The sequence below is a fragment of the Dendrobium catenatum genome, unplaced genomic scaffold (genome assembly GCF_001605985.2).
Source record: "Dendrobium catenatum unplaced genomic scaffold, ASM160598v2 original_scaffold_76227, whole genome shotgun sequence".
NCBI lineage: Eukaryota > Viridiplantae > Streptophyta > Magnoliopsida > Asparagales > Orchidaceae > Dendrobium > Dendrobium catenatum.
This window is the reverse complement of record NW_021394673.1, coordinates 130,911-143,636: the sequence shown is the minus strand read 5'-3', so window position 1 is coordinate 143,636 and position 12,726 is coordinate 130,911.

The following is a 12,726-nucleotide window of genomic DNA, read 5'->3' as shown; positions in this document are numbered from 1 at the left end:
ACCCTCCCAAAATGCCCTTGATTTCTCATATATTTACAAGCCATGCCACTCCAACAAAACTATAAATAACCTCCCAATTTTCACATAAGGGGAGAAGAAAGAAAAGAGGAAAAAAGTAGAGCTCTAGCTCTAGCAATCTCTAGTCGTCGCCGTTGCCAACGACCACAAGCTATTATCATCGGTAACCACTAGTTACTACTACCAACAACCGCCATCATCTCCAGAATACACTACAGGAAAACAACTCATTTCTGACAGAATTTCCGGCGGAGATAAATTCGTCAGAAATTCCGACGGAGTTTCCGATTGAATATTTCCGGCTGATTTTCCGGCGTACTTCCTACGGAATTTTTGAAGTTATTTCCGGCACTTTTTCTGTTGGCTTTTCGGACGACTTTCCGACAGATTTCCGATGAAATTAAAAATTTTCTGGAAAATGACAATTAGTAATATTTAAAATTATTTATTTTGTTAAATAAAATATTGCTAAATTAAATTAAATTAAATTAAAAAGCTTAATAATTTAGTGCTAAATTAAATCCAGTTGGCTGGACCCGGGAGGGGTGGAGAGGGCTTCAGCGGGATTAGGAAATTTTTTTTTTTAAATTTCCGGCATAGTTTATATTCGCCGGAAATATTTTCGGCATATTTTTCAAAGCATTAAAGTTTTACGCTGATAACACTTTTTCGACGCGCGTTAAACTGGCGTAAATATTTTCGTTGGAAATACTAATTTTCAATATTTTGGTCATTTTCCGACGAAAAATGGATACAAAAAATTACCGTTTTTCCTGTAGTGATACTATTAAGATTTGACCCTATTGTTGGGTACATTTGTTTGCCCTTAGACACTTATTTTCTAAAATTTCTCCTGGTAAGATTAAGCCTTATTTTTTGGTATAAATATTTCATTTTTATAGCGTTCATCTTCTTCAATATTGAAGAAGGGAAAATCTTTGTATCAATTACTATATATTGGATTTGCAGTAGGGCTAGGTAATGTAATTTGTTCCCTTTTCGGGTTTTCCACCTGGTTTTATCACTTTTATTTTTCGTACTGAATATTCATACACCAATAAGACGTAAAACTTAAATTCTATTTACTCAAATTTTCTAGCATGCAACAAGTATTACAACTTATCTTAAAATAACTAAATTGTATAGGAAGAAAGATTAAGACTAGATGCACACGAATATCATTAGACAATTCTAAATTTAATGCTTTGTCTTGTAATAAAATTAGACATTTTCATAATGTACTCCATTATATTTCATCTATCTTTATACCGTATTGAAACAAGTTTACTAAGAATAATACTTGTTTCAACTTTTTTAAAATCTACGAAACGGTCTGCTATTTGGATTAAGAATTTTTTAGCATTTTCCTCCTAAGGCATTGCACCCCTTATGATATCTGGAATAGGGTGCTTCTTGATCATAATACTCATGCAGTTTGAACGTTCTCAATTTTCAAAATTTGTATTTTGTTAAAAAGTGTTTTTTACAGTAAGAGCAGGAGGCTGTTCAGTTTGAATCATATAGTGTAGATCCATACACTCAAAAATAATAATAATATATTCTTTCATTTCGTAAAAATAGAGTCATTAAACACTGAAATGTTATTTAAATAAATAAATATTTAAGAAATATATACTGAAAAAGAAAAAAAAAAGATCATAATTAGTAACAATGTAAGGTGGTCCCTTTATTATAAGCTACATAACACAACATCATAATTTAATCTTTGGATAAAAACTATAATTTATAAATTACACTCTTAAAATTATAGTTAATAAATATTGATAATAAATTCAGTCAATAATAAGTCTTTATTTAAACCAACTTATTATATGCATGAATAATTTCAAAATTATCACTTTTTTTTTATCACATATTTATTACTACATCTCTAGATTCCGGCAAAAAATAATCTTCCTTTGGGCTGATTATTTACTACACATACTTGATCTAATCTTTAGCATTATTCAATTAGAGATCACTTTGGTGACATATTATTCCAATTTAATTTAATTTTGAAATAAAGAATAATTATTTCTAATTAGAAATATTTAATTGATAAATATATTTAGCGAATTACTTAATTAATTTAGTTATTTATCAATTTTTCTCTAATGTTTTACTAAATTTATAAAACAGATCATATTAATGATATCATAAAATCTAAAGTTAATTCATATGCTTGAATAATTATGGGCATAACAACTAATGTTGTTCAACTAATGTTGTTATATTAAGGCCCATAATTTCATTACATTAAAATTTTCAAAAATAAATAAATAACTGTACCCTGTAACTGAATCCATTGAACAAGTGCAATTATTTGTATTATCATTAAAAAAAAAAAAGGTTTGTTAATGTATCACTGAAGCCATTGTTCATGGGAAGAAGATGAAAAACAGTAAAAAAAATTCATACAGTTAAGAAAATAACCTTAGATTTATGCTCATCTTTTCTTTTTCCAAAATAAAAGCAAAATAGTGTTGGGAAAAATTTACAATTACTTTACATCGAAATATCAAAATTTTTCAAATGAGAAATCATTCTTAGATGAAATTTTCTTTTGACAAAAAAACTCTAATAATCAATGACATGATTTAAGAGAATGAATTTTCGTTGAGTCAACATGACAACCAGACTCTGATATCAGTTGTTATGATTCATTAATGTATCACTGAAGCCATTGTTCATGGGAAGAAGATGAAAAACAGTAAAGAAAATTCATACAGTTAAGAAAATAACCTTAGATTTATGCTCATCTTTTCTTTTTCCAAAATAAATGCAATATAGTGTTAGGAAAAATTTACAATTACTTTACACCGAAATATCAAAATTTTTCAAATGAGAAATCATTCTTAGATGAAAATGTCTTTTGACAAAAAAAAAACTCTAATAATCAATGACATGATTTAAGAGAAGGAATTTTCGTTGAGTCAACATGACAACCAGAGACTCTGATATCATTTGTTAGGATTCAATAGAGACAAAATAATAATTTAATCACCTCCGAATTACATGTTAAATAATCGAGAAAAGATGTTAGAAGCGTATATGGATCTATTGAAATACATAATTGAGAAGATCCATTCTTTTCACTCAAGATGAAAATGAGAACTTAACCACTTAAACGGGGAATCATAACCACTTTATACTTTAAATGTATTTATTTTATTTCAATCCTTTATTAAAATAAAATAAATATTTGACTTTTACACAATATTTAATTTCCTACAAATTTAATTAATAAGTAGCCCGGGAATTTTAATTGGCTTATTTTTAAATAACTACTAATATATAATACTTTATATATATATATATAAAATAAGATCACATTTATAAATTTTCCCAACATAAGACCTTTGGCTAGAGGTTCAAAAGAGCTTTAAGATTTGAAGAATCTCATAACTCTATCTAAGCACCACCACCACCGCCAAATCCTTGCCAGACTTTTGCTGCTTGACCATCACCGTTGGACCTTCACTAAGCCGTCACTAGCTTTATACCATCCTTAATTATTTATAACTAGCATGGTATTTATTTGCCAATTACTAGCCATAAAAAAAAAAAATTACAAGGAGATTCTTTTAGTTAGTGTAATGAATTAAATTCTATATAAAAAATAAATTTCATTTCATATAATACAAAAAAAAAACCATATCTTTAAAAAATATTTGCTATCACATTATGGGAGTCTTCCATCCCTATCATATCATTTTCGCCAAAGGTGTGTCGAGCACCAACTAAAAACATCTTACAATGACTAATGCAATGTCTCACACCTCATTGTGCTTTCGATGCGAAGAGTGAACTTCAAGCTTTTTAGTGTTTTAGCACGTGAAGTTTTTGGTTCACAAAGAGAACACTTTATTGTCGGAATTGTGCTTGTGCTTGAATTAATAGATTGTAGTGATTGAGCTCTTTGCTTCATCACAAGAATATCTTTCTTCTTCTTCTTCTTTTTCTTTGCAATGATATATATAACAATCCTAACCCTTTTTGACTAATTTTCTTTGTTTTAGATTAGAAAGTTGAAGATAGAATATGGTGGCATGTTATTGGGTTAAGAAGTTGGATTGATGCAGTAGTCATGATGATTAATTTAATCCTCTTGATGAGAATGTTGATAAATTATCTGAAAATTTTAGGGGTGTCAAAATGAGTTTTAGGATCAGATTTAGGTCTAATCTGAAATAGAGACGCCTTCAATAGATATGATCTGATTAGATAAATGAGTCATGAGTTTAGATACGGACTTGATCTGCCACTAATTTGGGTCGACCAGACCCAACCCATTGATCCAACCGACTGTGCGAGAGAGTGCAGGCGAGCAAGTGAGTCAGGAGTGGGTGAGGGGGTGTGCCGCTAGAGGGCGAGGGGGCGTGCAGACTGCCACGTGTGGGCATGGGAAATGGGCATGCTCGCGTGTCGCGTGTCGGTGCGGGGCTTGTGTGAGAATGACTGCGCTCCGCAACAGAATTATGATATTTCTTTTTTTTTTTTTTTTGGTGGTGGAGAGGTATTTTTTTTTTTTTTTTTTTGGTGGTGGGAGAGGAGGGTGATTAGTGGCAATCATGCCCACATAATGATGAGTGGAGTGCAGACGAACGACGACGAACAGAAGGAACACGATAACAAGGCGACCGCGATGGATGAGACAAACGAGCCACTTCTAGTTTGTTTTTGGGTTGACACGAACCCTACCCAAATTTACAATTGGGTTAAGATTTGAAACACAAATTCTTCCAAATGGGTTGGTCCGAACTCAAAATTTTCAAGTCAGATTCATGTCGAATATTCGGGTCATGTCAAATATTGACACTTCTAGTATATTTGATGTCATATATTATGTCTTAAATTAAGGGTAAGTTTGAGACAATTTTATTCCTGCTTTGCTTTTTTAGACTGCAATCATACTTCTATTTTGCTACTTTTTGCACGCAACGTCATAGAAATTTATGTATTATGAAGCAGATTTCTATACCAACTTTCAAAAAAGTTACTTTCTTCGCAACAATTTTACTCCCATTTTTACAAAAAGCTGCAACCGTCTCAAACAAATCTTAAGTCTCACATGTTATATATATTTTTAATTATTTTGCTTAAACTTTGCTTATTTCTTCCATGGGGGATGATTCCACATGAGGGCACAAGCAGATGCCCCTATTAGCCCGAACTCTCTCCACTATAATATTTCATTTGATGATTTTAATATTTTATAAACCTCATCTTTCTTTATTTCACTAAATTTTGCAAAAATTAGATCCGAAGGGTCAGACAAATGAGAAATTATTGAGTGCGGAATCCGAATGCATTCGGATTCCATCACCGTATGCTACATCACCAGATGCATTCCGGGGCCCATTGCATCTAGTGACGTGGCGCATGATGATTGGAATCCGAACGCATTCGGATTCCACACACAATAATTTCTCCAGATCAATGGAGAAGGCATCATCGATTGACGACTTTATTGGTTGTTGGCACAAACAACCTATTTTTATAAATATCTCATCTCTTATTATTTTTATATTTCTTCTCTAATAATAATGATTAACTACAAAGATATATCATAAATTATTTTATCAATAATACAAACATTTATTTTCCCTTTTAGAAAAAAAAAACCAGCTTTATATTAATCGCATTGTTTTGATGTGACTTGAGCTTAGTTTTATGGGTTCGAGTCGGCTAACGAGCTGACTCAGAGAAAAATTGATCTTGGTTTAAGTCATTATTATAATAAGATAATTAAAATAATAAAAACTTAGTAGATAAATAATAAGGAAATAATCAAATTAGAAATATTTTTTTAATTATATTTATAAATTTTCACTAAACTCATAAATGAAAATAAATTTTAACTGATTTTTATATTGATATTTTTTAAATGAACTGGCTCAAGAGCTAATTAGTCGAGTGGGAGTTCCCTCAAATTTTAATTATTAGCTCATCCAGCTCACTTCACGAGCCATTTATCATGCTAGCCTTAGCTGACTCATTAGCCAAATTGACTTACTTTCATGCTTAATATTTCTAGACAACAAAGATTTATTGTTAAATGTATGATAAAATAATAAACTATTATAAAATTTACATATAATTAATAAAAAATAATAAAATTTCAATAAATATAGTAGATTTACAGGTAAAATATAAATTCATAAAAATATTTGTTACAGTTTTAAGATAACAAAAAACTTATGAAATCACTTATTGTAAAATTTACGGTATCTACATGTAATCAAAATAGATATCAAATGCTAATCTCAATAAAAATTGTTTTGGATTGAGATGTAAAATATTAATATATAATATTTTTAGGTTGATTATAAATATCAAAAATATTTTAGTGTTTCTATGAAAATATTAAAATCTAATAAAATATATATATAGTGGCTTTTTCTTGAGTAGGCCTATCAAGATTCCCAGAAAATTCAATATTTGGCAATCCAAAAAATTTGTTTTGCAATCAAGTTCTAGCTCGCCTATTTCCTTAACCAACAATAAGTTTGACCACCAAGAGTTTCGTGATTTATTCACTGCTGCTATTATCATTCATGATATATCATTTCAGTGTGTTGAATGGGTTGGTGTTTGTGTATTACTTCATTATCTCTATCCAGACCTATAGGTTGTATCTAACAACACATCTAGATATGATTGTAAGAAGATGTACATTAGGGAGAAAGCCAACATTCAATCAACCTTGGGTAGATGTACTAGCAAGGTTTGCTTGACTTTGGATCTTTGGACTTCTATCAACCCTGATGGATTTATTTATTTGATTGTACACTATATTTACAATAACTGATGACGACAGAAAAATATTATTAATTTTGGATTTATGCCTCCCCCACATTAAGGGATAACATTGTTTGAGAAGCTTCATTTTTTTTTTCTTAACAAATGTAATATTGAGAACAAAATTTTTTTGTATAACACTTGATAATTCTATTGTTAATAATGTTTCATTGGACTTTGTACATAATCAATTGAACTTGAGGGATGGTTTGCTATGCAATGGAGAGTTCTTACATATTCGATGTTGTGCTCGTATAATAAATCTTATCGTGCAAGAAGGGATGAAAGAGATAGAGATAGATGTTTCTATCTCTAAGATTAAGGAGAAAATCAAGTATGTGAAAGGCTCCCGGGCTAGGAAACAGGAGTTCTTGGATTGTGAAAGATGCAATTGTCTTGATTCAAAGAAGGGATTGAGGCATGTTGTTCCAACTAGGTGGAACTCAACTTTCATGATGTTTGATTATACTATTTATTATAAACATGTTTTCCTTCATTTAGAGTTAGTTGAGTCTAACTGTAAAATATGTCCAATTAGTTGTGAATGCAACAAATTTGAGATTATATATATGTTTTTAGCTCATTTCTATAAGATAACTTGCATATTCTCAAGGACAAAATATCCAACATCAGACCTTTATTTCATCTTGGTCTCCACTTCTTATGCTTCCCTTAAATCTGAAGTGCCTAGTGGGCCTGATTACATTGATAATATGCTAGTTAGATTTGAAAAGTACTGAGGTGATTTCTCTCATACCTTGGCTATTGCAGTTATTCTGGATCCTAAATACACACCTAGTTTCATTCAATGGTGCTACAAAAGATTATATGAGGTTGATTACATTGCTCTTACTACGAAGGTTAGGGATAAGTTATTTAATCTATTTTTTTATTATGCTAGAAATGAAATACCATATTCAGTGGGTAAGTCATCAATCTCCATACAAAATTCCCAAAATGTGGGCCTAGCAACACTTCAACTACAAAAATTAAGTTTCGGTTCTTATAGGTACAATTAAATTTATCTTATGTACAAACTTGTTATCATTATTCTATATTGGTTATGTGAAAAAATATTTTGAATTTACTTTTGTACCCCACCCTTCAATAACAAGATTATGATTCATTTGAGAAAGAAGTAACAATGCCTAATAAATATGAACTTGAAGTTTACCTATAATAGCGAAAAATTGATAGAAAGGGTAGATCGAGTTAGATATCTTGAATTTCTGAAAAGGCAATTAATATAGATTTTTGGGTGTTGCTACCATGGTCCGTGATGTCCTTTGCATTCTTGTTTAAGATGTTGCTTTCGAAAGTGCATTCAATAATAGCGGCCGAATTCTATATCAATACCAAAGTGCCTTAAAATATGATTTTATTGAAGCACTATTTGTTCAAAAGATTGATTATATAGAGAGTAGGTTAAATAATATTATTTCTATTACATATTTCCATTTCATTCAATTATATTATTTATTTAAAGTATGTCCATTTTTTTGTTGTTGTAATCAACGATCCATAACTTAACAATGTTATGGGGAATATTATTGGCTTAAATGTTGAACAAAAATAGTGGTGTTAGGCCTTTTTGTTTCGTGAGAAATGGCAAATTATTGTGTCCGGTGTCCGGATTCGTCCGAACACCAATAAAAATACGCCACATCACTCAAAATACCGGGGCCCAGTGCATCCGGGTGAGGTGGCGTGTCCGGATTGGATGTCCGCATGTCAGGTGACCGGACGCAATAACTTGCTCTGAGAGATGGGGGAGTTGTAGTGTTGTTAGATGAACTTTAAACTTTAGGACCTTTTGTAGCAGTGCAGTTTGTATAATGAATTGTAAGATAAACTTCAAAATGCTATGAGCTGATCTTAGTAGTTATTTTTAGTTCCTGTTTCTGCTTGTAGACTTTTAAACTTATTATTTCAATTTTTTTGAAATTTTAAGCTGGGTTTTGGTTCTTGTTTAAATGTTGATTGTCAATGTTGTTTCTGAAAGAATTGGAAGTTGAGTTGCAATGATGAGTATCCTTCTAAACTGAGCGTAAAGTCATTTGGGGAAAAAATATTGCAACCAGGTTGTATTTGCGTTATTTTCAAATTAAAGAGATACTAAGTGTAATACAAAATGTTGTATTGGATGACAGTATGGTAGTTGCAATAATGTTCATTGTTAACTCACATTTCATTACTTCATGAATGATTTGGAAGGTTATTCTAAGCTATTTACTAAAGCTTTTTGCTCTCTCATGAATTTTTAATTATATCTATTTAAGGTTTTTTTTTTTTTGCAGTTAACTTAAATATCTTGGATGGTTGAAGCAAATTGTAATCTCCAAACCAAAAAGTCAAATCTCCATGATGCAAGTCTTTAGAGTTCTTCAAATTCACATTTAGTATATTTGGATTTCTAATTTTTTAAATTTTTAATTTATGATGTGTAATATGTAATTTGTTGTTTATAATTTATAAATTGTGATTTGAATTTTGTAATTTGAATTTTTTATTTGTAATTTTTAATGCTATAATTTTCTCTGTATTTAATAAGTTACCAAATATTTAAAATTTCTTTGTTTTGAATGTTTATTGTAATTTAAAAATTAAGTTCAATTAGTTTATTTTGAAGCAAAAAAAAAACGGGTCAGATTTGGGTCAAGGTTCCTGACATGTTTTCCTAAATGGGTCGGATCATATGATGACGAGTTAATTTCGGGTTCAACTTGAACCCGATCTAAAAACCCAATTTGACACCCCTATTCTTAAGGTAGTTTTCATTTTTATTTGGGACAACTTTCTTATTATTTTTTAAAATAACTTTTTAGTGTAACTAATTACTTTTTAAACTATAAATTTTATAATAAAATGTTGCTTTACAAAATAGTAAAAAAAAAAACGGTAACAAACGAACCCTTCAATACCATCGATGGCAGGTTTTCTCTATATGCATTAGCTACTTTCTAACTACTAGAATTAAACAATAATTTTTTTACTGAAAAATTCACCGGAAAATGCTTAAACCACCAATAATTCAAAATTCCGGAAAATTCTGATAGTTTTTTCCTTTAAAATTCATCGAAAAAAGTTACTGTGAATATTTTGGTGGACTAATAGCCGGAAATACTAAAAATGGGCAAAACATAAATATATAAATTGCAATAAAGTAAATCATGCAATGAAGCAAATGAGAAAAAAAAACAATGATAATAAACACCATGATTTAACGTGAAACCTAGAAACTAGAAAATAATCCATGGAGCCTCATCAATCTCCATACAAAATTCCCAAAATGTGGGCCTAGCAACACTTCAACTACAAAAATTAAGTTTCGGTTCTTATATTTACAATTAAATTTATCTTATGTACAAACTTGTTATCATTATTCTATATTGGTTATGTGAAAAAATGTTTTGAATTTACTTTTGTACCCCACCCTTCAATAACAAGATTATGATTCATTTGAGGAAGAAGTAACAATGCCTAGTAAATCTGAACTTGAAGTTTACCTATAATAGCGAAAAATTGATAGAAAGGTAGATCGAGTTAGATATCTTTAATTTCTGAAAAGGCAATTAATATAGATTTTTGGGTGTTGCTACCATGGCTCCGGGTATCCTCTGCATTCTGAAAAGGCAATTAATATAGATTTTTGGGTGTTGCTACCATGGCTCGTGATATCCTCTGCATTCCTGTTTCAGATGTTGCTTCCGAAAGTGCATTCAATAACAGCGGAAGAGTTCTATATCAATACCAAAGTGCCTTAAAATATGATATTATTCAAGCACTATTTGTACAAAAGATTGATTATATAGAGAGTAGGGTAAACAATATTATTTCTATTACATCTTTCCATTTCATTCAATTATATTATTTATTTAAAGTATGTCCATTTTTTTGTTGTAATCAACGATCCATAACTTAACAATGTTATGAGGAATATTATTGGCTTAAATGTTGAACAAAAATAGTGGTGGTAGGCCTTTTTGACCCGTGAGAAATGGCAAATTATTGTGTCCGGTGTCCGGATTCGTCCGGACACCAATAAAAACACGCCACATCACTCAAAATACCGGGGCCCAGTGCATCCGGGTGAGGTGGCGTGTCCGGATTGGATGTCCGCATGTCAAGTAACCGGACGCAATAATTTGCCGTGAGAAATGGGGGGAGTTGTAGTGTTGTTAGATGAACTTTAAACTTTAGGACCTTTTGTAGCAGTGCAGTTTGTATAATGAATTGTACGATAAACTTCAAAATGCTATGAGCTGTTCTTAGTAGTTATTTTTAGTTCCTGTTTCTGCTTGTAGACTTTTAAGCTTATTATTTCAATTTTTTTGAAATTTTAAGCTGGGTTTTGGTTCTTGTTTAAATTTGTGATTATTGTTGTTATTTACTGGGTAGTCGGTTAATTGCTATGAGATGGATTTTGGTTCTTGTTTAAATGTTGATTGTCAATGTTGTTTCTGAAAGAATTGGAAGTTGAGTTGCAATGATGAGTATCCTTCTAAACTGAGCGTAAAGTCATTTGGGGAAAAAGTATTGCAACCAGGTTGTATTTGCGTTATTTTCTAATTAAAGAGATACTAAGTGTAATACAAAATGTCGTCTTGGATGACAGTATGGTAGTTGTAATAATGTTCATTGTTGACTCACATTTCATTACTTCATGAATGATTTGGAAGGTTATTCTAAGCTATTTACCAAAGCTTTCTGCTCTCTCATGAATTTTTAATTATATTTATTTAAGTTTTTTTCTTTTTTTTTGCAGTTAACTTAAATATATTGGATGGTTGAAGCAAATTTTAATCTCCAAACCAAAAAGTCAAATCTCCATGATGCAAGATTTCAGTTTTTTAGAGTTCTTCAAATTCACATTTAGTATATTTGGATTTATAATTTGTAATTTGTAATTTATGATGTGTAATATGTAATTTGTTGTTTATAATTTCTAATTTGTGATTTGAATTTTGTAATTTTTAATTTGAAAATTTTTATTTGTAATTTTGAATGCTATAATTTTCTATGTATTTAATAAGTTACCAAATATTTAAAATTTCTTTGTTTTGAATGTTTTCTGTAATTTAAAAATTAAGTTTAATTAGTTTATTTTGAAGCAAAAATTAAAAAAAAAAAAGTTAATGTGATCTATGCTCCTATGCTTTTGGTTTGTTCACCATATCGCATTTGTAAAATATCTACATTTTATTTTATTTTATTTTTTCAATTGGTGACTACTTTCTAACTACTACAATTAAACAATAATTTTTTACTGAAAAATTCACCGGAAAACGCTTAAACCACCAATAATTCAAAATTCCGGAAAATTCTGATAGTTTTTCCTTTAAAATTCATCGAAAAAAGTTACTGTAAATATTTCGATGGACGAATAGCAGGAACTACTAAAAATGGGCAAAACATAAGTATATAAGTTGCCAGAAAGTAAATCATGCAATGAAGCAAATGAGAAAAAAATAATGATAATAAACACCCGGATTTAACATGAAACTTACAAACTAGAAAAAAATTCATGGAGCCACAACTTTCAAAGAAATTTACTATGAAAATTGAGAGAAAATATACAAATCTCACTTCATACGCTCTCTCATGAGCAAAACATAAATGTACTCTCAAAATATATAATGAGAACAAAATATAAATGTACTTTCAAAATATATAAATATATGATTTTCAATACACTAATAGATGCAATCTTTCAAGTGAAATAATAAAAAGAGAGATCGTGCGTGCAGCTTGCTGGTTGAACGAAGCTTTCCTTCAATGCGTCTCATGTTTGAATCCCCTATCCCGAAAATAATAATAATAAAAAGAGGAAAGAAAAACTCTTCATCACTGCACATATGTTCTAATTATGTTACATCATTTTCACAATAGATACTTGATTTACTTGAT